The following is a 12,522-nucleotide window of genomic DNA, read 5'->3' on the forward strand; positions in this document are numbered from 1 at the left end:
TTTCTGTCCTTCACTCCAGCCGGCTCTATTCATTTTTCCACCACTTGACACAGAAGTGCCTCTCTCTCTCTCTCTCTCTCTCTCTCTTTTCTCTGCAGCTCTAGGCTCCAGACAGTGGTCAGACATTAGTTGTCTGACCGTGCACTCTCCTTGCCTTTCTATTTTTCTCTTCTTTTTTGGTCTTCTCTTTTCTGTCCTTCATTCCAGCCGTTCATTTTTCCACCACTTGACACAGAAATGCCTCTTTCTCTCTCTCTCTCTCTCTCTCTCTCTCTCTCTCTCTCTCTCTCTCTCTCTCTCCACTCTCTCTCTCTCTCGCTCTCTCTCTTTCTCTCTCTCAGACATGCAGTGGACTGCGGCACCCAGTCAGTCACCGCTGGCGGCAAAGTAAGTCTACTTTTTTGTCTAGCGGGTGTGTGTGTGCGTGATTAGAGCTGCCATAAGCTGTGAGCGTATGACAGTGTCATCTTTTTGCTCTGGTTTCAGAGAGGGGGACAGGGACAAATATGAGATGAGTTCTAGTTTATCTATAAATATGCGGTTCTAAAGAGTGCGAGCTTGTCTTTCCATTTGCTGACTGTGTTGACTCAGACAGCCTCAGCCATCACTACGACTGCTGAATCGCTCTTTTTTCACTCTGAGCTAAAGATGGATAGTGTTCAGCTCATGTAAGATTTCAGGATAAATAGAGCGACAGAGGCGTCTCGTTCATTGTAGTTTGCGTACATCAATGTGTGTCATGTTCATTTTCAGGTCTGTGTGTGTGTGTGGCCAGCACGCGGCGGCAGTGTGTGTGGCATCGCTCCTCCACGCATGTGCCAGTCCGCTGTGCGCATGTGTGTGTGTGTGCGTGTCTTTTGTGCGAAGCGCGGCATGCGTCTGTATGAGAGAGAGAGAGAGAGAGAAAGGCAGAGTTTTAGCATCACGCTTCGCCAGGACTCGAAAGAAAGGATGCTGGAAGGGAATTAAAAAGAGAGAGGGAGTATGGAGGAGAGGAAAGATAGAAGAATGGATGGACGGATGGCGGTGGCATGGGTGAGCAGAGGAATGGCGTTTCTCTCTCTCGCTCTCGCTCTCTCTCTCTCTCTCTCTCTCTCTCTCTCTCTGTCTTTATTCACTCTTTCTCTCTCTCTTTCTTCGGAGCGGACCGTGCCTCTCTCCTTCCCTGAGACCCTAACTTGTGACGTTCTGCCTCAATGTCCACGGGTTGGGTTCTCGGGAGCTGTGAGGGGCACTCACACATCTGACCCCACACTGGACCGGACCGGACCGGATGATGGACGAAAGCAGGGTGGGAGGATGGGGTTGGAGGGGTGAATAATTCAGTCACGTTAACCCCTTGATATGCAGTTATTCAGGCCCCCAGGGCACTGAAGCAGTTGCCCATTAGCTCCTATCCTAATTGAGTTTTGAGTCATTCTTTTCAGGGAAATGCGTTGAAATGATCGTCTGTGGTTATCGACCGCATGCTACAGATGCTAGGTTGATAATTCCTTTAAGGCACACTACTATGAAACTAATATGCAAGTCATGTGGTTATGAAAGAAGGATTGGAGTGTGGGTGCACATGCAGGCCTGTTGAAATTAAGGAGTTAACAGTGACAGAAAAGCTACAGGCAGTAAAAGACAAAGATAATGAAGGGAAAATAGAGAGCAAGGGACCACGCAAGTCAGGCGGAGGTGGCGGAATGTAGACCTTAGGGTCATGTGATGGAGAGAGAGAGGACGAGAGAGATGTGTGTTTTTAGGTTGGGGTGATACAGGGCCAATGTGGGATTGGCCCGAGCGTAGCTTATGTTTAGAACGTGAGTCAGGAGACTGAAATGGCTGCGTGTGTGTGTGTGTGTGTGTGTGTGTGTGTGTGTGTGCGCGTAACGACATCTGTTACACCCTAGATCCACACCCAGAACAGTGTATATATATATATATGTGGGTATGTGCCTTAGAGGTGGGCAATATGACAATGTTTATCATTATTGTGATAAACTATGTTACAATATGCTGTCATGAGCATTTTGTGGATGTGGTCAGTTCTTAACCCCTTAAGATGATACAAAAAAAATAGCCTTTTCTGTTTAATCCACTTTTACTTTTATACTTTTACTGTTATTTCTGAACAATTATTTTGTTTATATTTCGTTTGTGTCAGGAACTGCCTTTTTGAACAAAAATGCATGAATAGGAATATCAGCTTTATTGCTACCTGGTTAAGCAAATCAGTAATAAGAGCTTATACCAGTCCCTTGGTATTGACATACTGCATAGAGGTTTAAGTTATAGTGAAATATTTGTGATATAACTGACAGATAAACAGCATTATGTCTATGATATAATACCCTTGAAAATAGCAGAGTCCCTGTTGCCAAGCAGGTTTTTTTAGCTTTAATTCTCTTTTGTGATTTTGCTTTTGTTATCCAAGACCAGGTGGTTAGCTTCCTTTTCTATACGTCTGGTTTTTGTCTGGTTAATTTTTACAATACATTGCAAATTTTATGTAACGAAAAGAAAACAGAACAAAACAGTTGAAGCTGTGTAAGATATTGTTTGCTCATTAACTTTATTAATGCTAACAGCAGTCACATCTCATGACATTTATGGAAAATGTAGAAATATTGCCCAGTCCTGCATCGAACAAGGAAGGTAGCTTTGATCGTATTTTATAAGTGATAGAAAGTATGAAAGCTCCGGTCCTATGTGCTGAAATTGATAACATAATTTTACTGTTGCCAACAGACACATGCAGCGCGACTCCTCTGACTGCAGATTCAAATGAGCTGCTCTCTTTTTCTTTGTTGGGTTAAAGAACACTGACCAGCTACTTTTTAAATGTAGAACGTTAGTCCTATTTACTTGGATCAGTGGGTGAAATGTTGAATAAAAATCATTGCACTGATCATATTGTTTAAATGCACTGCAGGAACGCAAACCCCAGAACTAAACTAAAAAACCATGTTGTGAAAATGTCTTCAGGAGTCATATAGAATAGAGTGTATTTTACCATATCGCCAGCCCGTAATGTTTTTCTCCCTCTCATATGTGTCAGCGTTCTTACCTGTGTCATGTTCACCACCTTGAGAGCAGCACAACGTACTGTTTTGAGCGTAACACTGACAGCTCGGTACACTTGTGTTTGACCTCATAACAACTTTCGCCAGTGGAATGGATAACATGCAATGAGTGTGCTTTGATGGAGTTTTCCCTCTCGACCCCCGTTTTTGTATGTTGCGGTCATCAATATGTGTGTGTCTGTCTGCATGCATTTAAAAATCACAATTCTGTGGCTCAAACATCAGCTGTGTGAACAAGATGTGCATATGAACACCAAATCAGGGTCCATGTGTGTCCAACATAGTAACAACGGCATGGAGAGAACCAAGGAGAGAGAGAGTCAGGTGTGTGTTGGACAGAGAGAGAGAGGAGTGAGCGTATATCTATTGATGTGAAGTGTATTGATGTATCGATGCAGCCACTGTGCTTTTTGCTATGTGTGTGTGTCTGTGTGTGTGTGTGTGTGTGTGCGCGCATGCGTGTGCATGTGCTCCGCAGGCCTGGCGCGTAAGATGGAGCTCTGTCTCATCGGCTGTGTTCCAAACTGCGCTCTCCTCCCTCTTCTAGCGCCCTGCGTCATGCACTCCCCCTCAATGGAGGCTCCTTCTTCGTCTCTGTCAGAAAAGGCAGTAGAGATGAGTCATTTGAAACACAGCCGTGAGGACAGCCCTGTCTGGATCGCATTCTAACTGACACAATAACACACTGAACTGTTAACATGGACCACGCACTCGCGAAAAGCTTACGTGGATACAAAGGAGACGTAGCTCATTTTGAAAAGTGATTATACCTGATTCTGCACTTTTTTACCTTAAATCTAGTGGACAGTTCACAGTATTGCCAAATTAATTTGCCTATTAAACATGTGGAATGTGTCGTGATATTGTATTTTTTATTTTTATTTTTTTGCTAGGTATGTTTCGCACGATGGCCAGTAAACATTCGTTAAAAGACATCTCTTGAAATAAGTGGACATAACCATTCTTAATGCCCAAGCTGGGCTAGTAGTGACAGTACCGTAATTTACAGCTGCTAATGTGCTAATTAAAGTTGCACAATAAATGTCCAGCCTTCAAATTGAAATCTCATTAAAATATTCAGTTAAATGAGATAATGAGATTTCCCTTTGAGTCATTCATTAAGGTAAAGGGAAATGGAAGATTCTTTTTATTTTTGCATTTGTATCTTAATCAGCCATGGTGAATATAATACTATAGGTATATGCTTTTTGCTGGTGCAGACTAAATATGTATGTCTGTGGTATCTGGAGTTCAACAGGGTTTCATTGTCCTACTTTACTAGCAGGAAAGGCTTGTACAGTAGGTCATGAGAGAAGGAGAGTATGCAAGAGAGAGATTACTCCAGAGCGACTGGGCTTATGTTTTTTTTCATTCATCACAGTTTTAATTCTTTTGTTCTCTACTTATTTTATATTTGCACACATGCTGACCTTAAACTCACACGTGTATGTTTCTCTGCCGTCTGATCCAGCTTCAGCAATGCCCTGCATTGAACCATCACACAGTGAAGCGGGGATGTGGTGTGTGTGTGTGTGTGTGTGTGTGTGTGTGTGTGTGTGTGTGTGTGGCAGTATTAGGTACTGCCACACACATTAGCTGCTGCAGTAGTGGCAAGGCAAGAAGCTGCACTTGTGTCCAGAGTTTATACAGTTACAGTACTATATATATATATATATATATATATATATATATATATATATATATGTGTGTGTGTGTATAATATATACAGTACTGTGCAGTTCTGTCTTAGGCTCATAAGTAAATTAAAGTGTGTTTTTGCCTGTGCTGGGCTGGCAAACTTTCCAGGGTGTATCCTGCCACCCGCCCAGTGACCGCTGGGATAGGATTCAGCACCCCCCCAGTGTGACCCAGAAGGATAAACGATTTAGAAAATGTGTGTGTGTGTGTGTGTGTTTTTGCCTGTAAAAATACTGTGGAACATTAGAAAAAATACAAATAATTAGAAAAAGACTCTCTGTCTCCAGTTAGTTCTTCCCCTCGATATCCCCAGCCATTGCATAGCTTAGTTAAATTCCACCAACACACCTGAATTAATTTAATGAAAGATTGATTAAGCCAAAGGAAGTATTGGAAGTTTATGAATAATACCAGGAATACCAGGATTTGTAAAGTAACAGACTTACAAAGAATCACTATTCATTAGCATTACTTATTAATTAATGTAGCTTAATGATATTTGTATTTATTGGAATCTTAAATATACAAAAATAAAACAAAGTGTAGGCTGTGAAAAACCTTTTGGCACTTTTTTCCCTGATTTCATAAGACTAATAAGAATGTATGTCTGTATATACATCGTCAGAGATAAATTATGAAAGGAAGTTAACACCGTTAACTTAATAATGTATTTCCATCTGTAGCAGTGCAGGCTGAAGCTCATCCTGCATGCTGTATATTGTTATAATAGTGTGCTTGTTAATATACAGTTCTTTAATGGCCTTTAAAGCAATACCTTCAGCACCTTCAGGAGAATATGCTGGACAGCGCTTGCAGGAGACCTAGATAAATCAACAAACAAAAGCAAAGTGAAAAGCAAGAGCAGGTGTGTCTGAACATAGTTGGAAACTGAATGTAGTTGCAGGAAGATAAACCTCTAGAAACAAAGTTGGAGACCAGCGCTATAGAGGATATGTTTAATTCCAGATTTCTTCTGGGTGTCCCCAACTACCACATAGACTTATTAAACTCCTTCACACATAATGAAGTATCGATTAGTTGAACCAGCTGTCTGATGAAAACTACAAACAATACCACATTTCCTCATGGAAAGGTCTGCAAATGGTTAAATGACATATAAAATCAGTACATGGTGAATTACTAACTGTATTTATTGTAATATTACTGTTTTTGGAGCAAATAAATGTGTGTATACATATACCTTATTTATATCACTATTATGTTTAATTAAAATTACAGTAAAAAGTAATGTTCCATCTCGTTACTACAAAAACATACCTTAGCAAACGTTTCAGTAGTGACTGTCCCATAGTGACAGTTTTAGCTCATTTTAGCAGAACTCAAAAACCAGTGCTTGACCAGCAAACACAACTTTGAGTACATATAAAACATACTGTTCATTAAACCTAAAAAATTCTTAAATGCAGAAAAATGTTTTATGGTTCACCACTGATTTTCAGACGTTAGGACACATTTACTTCAAAACAATGGGATCTAACTGTTTAGCATGTGGCCGTGAGGGACAGGGATGCAGACTCACTTCCCGCTACCTAAAATTTGGGGGTGTGGCTAAAATAAGGCTCCAATCAGGGGTTTGGGTTTGGGACAGCCACCTCCCAATAGAAAGCACTCAACAAATAATGATTTTGTGCATATTTAGCTCGATCTGTAAAGGTCTGTATATGTTTTAAAAATACGATTTTTTCTACTGTGGGACCACCGTTTGAAAGAATTCAGTAGAATCATGCTTATATAAGAGTATTAAGATTAATACTTTGCTCTGTGCCAGTCTATGTGTCTCTCCTTATTGGTGTTGATGGGCTGTACTCCAGCAGCAGAAATTTGGGGTGCTGCGTTATGTCTCTCACTTTCTCTCTCTCTCCCCGTTTGAGTCGTAGTAGTTGGTCTGCAGTACCACTCCACACCCTGGGAACGCCCAAATTTTTACCGCAGTACCGAACTGCCTCGCGCTCCACCAGAATACACTACACACACAATTTACACACACACACACACATGAACATGTATTAACAAAACCTGTTTCACAAAACAACACAGCACACATATGCACACATGGACATGCGCACATGCTTAGGCTGTATGTGTCACTATAGCACATGGAAGATCTTTAAACAGTGTTTGTGCGTCGTTATTGCGTCAAATATTCCTTCAGTAATTTGCTCTGAGCTTCTGTGCGATATTCGTTTTTTAGTTCCTCACTATATTGTGCTGATATATCCGCTTCAGTCATGTGGTTGATTCTAATAATTCTGTGTGCAGTGGTTTTGTTATGTTTTCAGCACCTTACTAATGTGTGTTTACATGCATTCCTGCTTGTGCGTGGTGTGCACAGCTTCAAATCTTGCAGCGTGTGTGTGTATGCCATTGCAGTAAGAAGACACCGTCGTCCCTCACTGACAGACGCTGTCCTCCTCTGCCATATGTTCAGAGTCGGTGCTGAGTTCCATGCACATTTCTAAGGTCCGTCTGTGAAAATGCACTCTAAATCGATTATTAAAGGTGTAGTAAGTAGTATTTTTCCATATTTTCGCAACTGTCACGAATACTGGCCTACTGCCAGTCACATGGAATGTGGCTTGTCACGACTTTGTGATATTACATCTGAAAAATCCTCCTACATTTTTGCAACAATGTAATTTTTGTCTCAGCGTTTCATCAGATAAGGAACTCCTTCTCATTTCACCTTTAATTAACCCCTCAAACTGTAAGAGCCTACACTTCGCTCATAAGTACAGGACTTACATATTACTTTCATAGTGGGTCTGAATAATAAGTCTCAAAGGGCCCATTACATGAAAAATCAAGTTTTCGGTTAACATTAATAAAGTTTCAAAACGTACCATTCACTTCCCAGTCCATGTAGTCCACATATGGGAACTAGCCTGTGAACACAGGCTGGTTTGAATGAATTATTACTGTGATGTCACAAGATTTCAGATCCAAAATTTCAGGATCACTAATAGTTAGCTGAACTGTTGTACAGAGTTGAAGGCTTCTGGTTTTAGGACCATTTCACCGACTTGGTCAGAGTTGAAAACGCATTTCGGACTTTTAACTGACTTGGACTTCAGACTGAAATCCTTTTCCTTTGATTGATTCTCTACCTTAATTATGTTCGTTTTATTGAAACAAATTCTACTATTTGTTTTGTTACTACCAAAACATTCACAACACTACTGAAACTTTATCAAGTTTCATTCATGGCAATTTTAGCTAATTTTAGCATAACTCAAAAACGCTTAACTAGTACATGACTAACAAACGCAACTTTGAGCAGTTGTACACACATTAAATCATATTTTTCATTAAAACCAACAAAAAAGTCAGTTGCAGCTTATGTTTGTTTTAGTACTGATAATTCTGAATGTTACACACTGCTTTTCAGACTTTGGAACACATTTACTTCAATACAGTGGGATTTAGCTGCTCACCATGTGGCCGCGAAGGACAGGGATGCAGTCTCACTTCCTGTTCTAAAAAGGAGGGGTGTAGCTAAAATAAGTTTTTATTTTTTGAACTTATAAATTAAGCTCTTGATAAATCTAAATATTCACTTTAAAAACTTCACTTTAAAATAAATTAAACACGTCTTTTAAGAAACTACATTGAAAAAAATATAAGTGTTATTTTTACAAGTTAAAATAGAAAACTTAGAATATACCCAATAAGTGATAATTATGTTAAAGCTAATTTTGTCCATTCTTAAGCTTTTTGAGTGGGAGAAAAACATTCCCTTAGAGTCAAGACCAATGCAATTATTTAATAGTTAATTATTAACTACACAAAATAATGGAAGTAATTGTGATCATTTATTGTTGACAGCACTAATGTATATATATTGTTGATGAAGAGCAGGGCTACACTGTGGATGGAGGGCCAAAATTTTGGTTTGTAAGGTGTTTGATACGGCTTGCCTTAAGCCAACCCTCTCATCCAATGAGAGAGCAAAGATATTTTACATAATGTCTAAATTAAGTAAAAATCTCATTTTTATTTTGAAGTATCTTAGTAATAAAATATAGTGTAATGTTATAAAATACATTTTAAATAGCCTGATTTGAAACCTACCCACCTTCCTCATTCATGTACTGGCTATTTGGGCCTCAGCCCACCCTGTAATTGCACTTTGAGCCATCAGACACTAAAATCTTTGAGCATCTCTGATGCAGAGACTCGACCTGCACTGAAATATGTAAAGCATTCAAATATGTATGTGATTTCCAAATGAATAAAATAACGTACACTAACACAGTTATTGCCAAAAGTAAACTGAAAGCCCAAACTCTTTATTTATTAATGTGGAAACAGTTAACATATATGAATCAGGTAAACTGAAATGTACTGCATTCTTGAGTGCGGAGAACAGAGTGAATGGCATATGGATTTTTTGGAGTGGACATACTCGGCCTTGGCTCGGTCCAGCTGATCGTCCAGAAAAGCAACACAATGGCCAGCAGTGAGCAGCGAGTTTCAGTCACGGCTGAATTAATACGAGGCCTCTGCGCTCCTCTGACTGTACAAAAAGGCCTGCTGTGGACTCTTTTGGTTAACGCATGTAGGCCTGTGGGCTTTATTTGTGTCCTTGTAAAGTACATGAAGGCTTATGTTTGAGTGGGTGGACTGAAAATATCTGCTATTGGAAATATCCACTGCTGTGGTTGCAGTTTGTGCTATTTAATCCTTGCATTCGTTCGCATTCTTTTCATTTTTCATTCGCTCCCTCCCTCCCTCCCTGTCCTTTACTCCTGCTCATTCTCTCTCCCTCTCTCTCTGTCTCTCTCTCTCCCTGTCCTCACATGGCTTTTGCCCTACTTTGCTAGAACAGAGCTGAGACAAGCCAGCCTCCACAGCCAGAGGCAGGCACAAGCGCCAGAGAAACACCCCATCCAGAACACTGCAATGGAGTGTGCGCGCATGTGTGTGTGTGCAAACCAAACAATAGATCTGCACAGAATAAATGTTGTAGGTGATCAAAACGTTTCCATAGACACTTGGGAGTATTTCAGAGTCCTTTAACTGTATCCACTGATGCGGGATTGCAGTTTTTATCTCTGTCAGGTTGGCCGAAAATGTAAAAATGTATTTTTCACAAAATGTATTCCTGCCCATATTGCTGATAAAAGTGGACAATGCGGTAAAAACCTTGCAATGGGTGATGTTTGGTATGCACACCGTTCCAGTATATTCTGTTTTCTGCTGAGCAACAGACAGAATGCACCATCCCCTCAGTGCCACATTTAAAACCAATAAGTATGATTTTTGTTTCTTAATTCAGTATTTGAGAAAATGAACTAAGGACACATCCTACATTTTTCTTTTATGTTGTATGTTAGGTCCGCTTATGATGTTTGTGTGGTTTTATGTGCCAAAAATATTCATGATGCATTTTACATGGCCATTTTCCAACCTCTCTGTATTTTTTTAGAATTAAAATGCTGTTTTTGTTACTGCTCCTGTTAGACTTCTAATTTTCTGATTGGCTGCCTTGTATTAGGCCTCATTTAGAAAGCATTTTGGAGTGAAACGCTTATTGTAACTTCAACATGAATGGGTGGGGCTAAACTGTTTTAGGTTGAATAGGCCACTATAAGCATATGTATTGATTTTTGTGACACTAAAAAAAATTTATTTCAAAGCTGTTTTCTAAGTGAGTGACTCTACTAATTTTCCATGACATGATCCCTTTAGAGTCGACCTCAAATTAAACCTTTTTACAAAATTCTTGTTTTTCTTTAATATTTGACAGAAGTGTAGTGACTTTTGCCTGCCTCTAAAACATCTTTTGATTTTTGATTATGTCACTGTGCACCAGTGAGTGGAAAAAAATAATATTAACCAGTAATGTCACATTTCACCTCCTTCTCCTACCCACATATCAAGCGAAATGCTCAACTAGCTCAGCCAAAGACCCTAAAACCCCTGTTTCGTTCTGTAATGTCAGGGTATGGAAGGAAAATGCTATGATTTTTTCCATTCAAGTTGACATTCACTGGTAAACGTAAATGAATGAAATTAGATGACATCAATTCAGCTGCCTGTTCTGTTATGTGCTGTTTACAGATTCTCTATAAATGATCTAAGACTTTATTCACACTGCAGAACAAATCAGATTAGTTTCATATGAGTGACTGTTTAAGACCATCTGTTTTGATTTCAAGCTACATGTGACCAGGTTTGATTTGTATGGTATACTAGTCTCATTTGCTTGAATATGTCTGTTGGTTGCCATAGTAACAGTGCATGTATGCGTACACTGACCAGGTAAGGCAAAACTTAGCAAACCAAATGGAGATAACAAGTTAATAAAATGACTGTTATATTTCACAACAGCATTTAGTGATTTTATTAACTACAGCCTGAACAGACCGTGACGGGTGTGTAGGCTGACCTGCTCACCATACGGCTAACAAGCTAACGCGATTTTTTAAATGATGCTGTCGCTGTAAACTACAGCATGCAAAGTAAAACGTAACGTAAATGTCTTAAAAGTTTCTACTCTCCATGTTTGGGCTGTAGTATTAAAATGTGCACGGCTAACTTTCTCATCGCACATTTTGACGTCATGAATGGCCCGAAAGATGGAAAAAACACATCAAATCCAATCTGACCATTCACAATGAGTCGCACATCTAGATGTCCAGTCAAAAAATCTGATCTAATGTGGCTTTCTGCTGTTCACACTGCAGAAAATCAGTACTGCTCAAACAGGATATGGTTTGTCTTAACAAGGCCTAAATCTGTACTTGAGATAGTTTTGCTGTTGCAGAAGTGCTGGCCACACCAACACGACACCCAAAACAGGCAGTCCGTGATGTCGTTTATCACAGTAACGATAATTCATTGGCTCTAGCTTTCTGTGCCGTTTCTACGTTTGCTTTCTTAACATTAGCTTCAAAATGAAAGCCATGGCTGGCGATGTTGCGCAGAGAGCAGCTGCTCAAAATGGCGTCTCGGTGCTTCTGGTGTAGAGGAGGACCAGAGGGAGGACATTAGGAAGTGATGGACTGGACCTGCTTAATGGACACTCCCTCTCTCTCTCTCTCTCTCTCTCCCCCTTTCTTTTTCTCTCGCTCCCTCACTGCCGCAGGCCGCATACACACTCACAGATCTCTTTTTTATTAGTGCCGTCATTACTGTAATGCTGTTGCTAATATTACCCTTGGTAATGGTAACAACACTATCGCAGATGGAGTTAGCGCACGAGATCAGAAGTATTCCTTTAAGGCTCCTGGGGCCGCACGAATACACACGCTCTCTCTTTCCAGTGTCGAGATGTGCTTTTCCGCCATAGAGGCAACACAAAAGTAGCTAATGTGTTACGGGAGTGCTTTTCTAACTCTTTTCAGCCTATTTTTTGTTTGTAATCTGTGCTCTCTGTTTCTCTTTCTCTCTCGATGTCTCTGTCCCACTGAGTTTTTGTTATATAGAATACCAGGAGGCTCTTCAAGCCTCTGCTGTTTAGAGCTGGCCAGCCAGAGATTGAGAAAATGGCCAAAACCCACCTGCTTGCTAAATAAGTCACCAGATAAGTTGGTAGTATATGGATATACCAGAGCTTTATATGATTTTTTTACTCTTTTTTTTTGTTCGTGAAACATCTAGGAATCTTTGCTGGTGTAAACGCTTCTACAGTGTTTAAATACCCGTCGCTTTTCTAAATCTGTTCTTAACTAATCTCTCCAAGCCGATCTTCCAATCATCTTCTTTCCCACTCAGATTGCCAGCTGTGTGCTCC

The sequence above is a fragment of the Pygocentrus nattereri genome, chromosome 23 (genome assembly GCF_015220715.1).
Source record: "Pygocentrus nattereri isolate fPygNat1 chromosome 23, fPygNat1.pri, whole genome shotgun sequence".
In the NCBI taxonomy this organism is placed as follows: domain Eukaryota; kingdom Metazoa; phylum Chordata; class Actinopteri; order Characiformes; family Serrasalmidae; genus Pygocentrus; species Pygocentrus nattereri.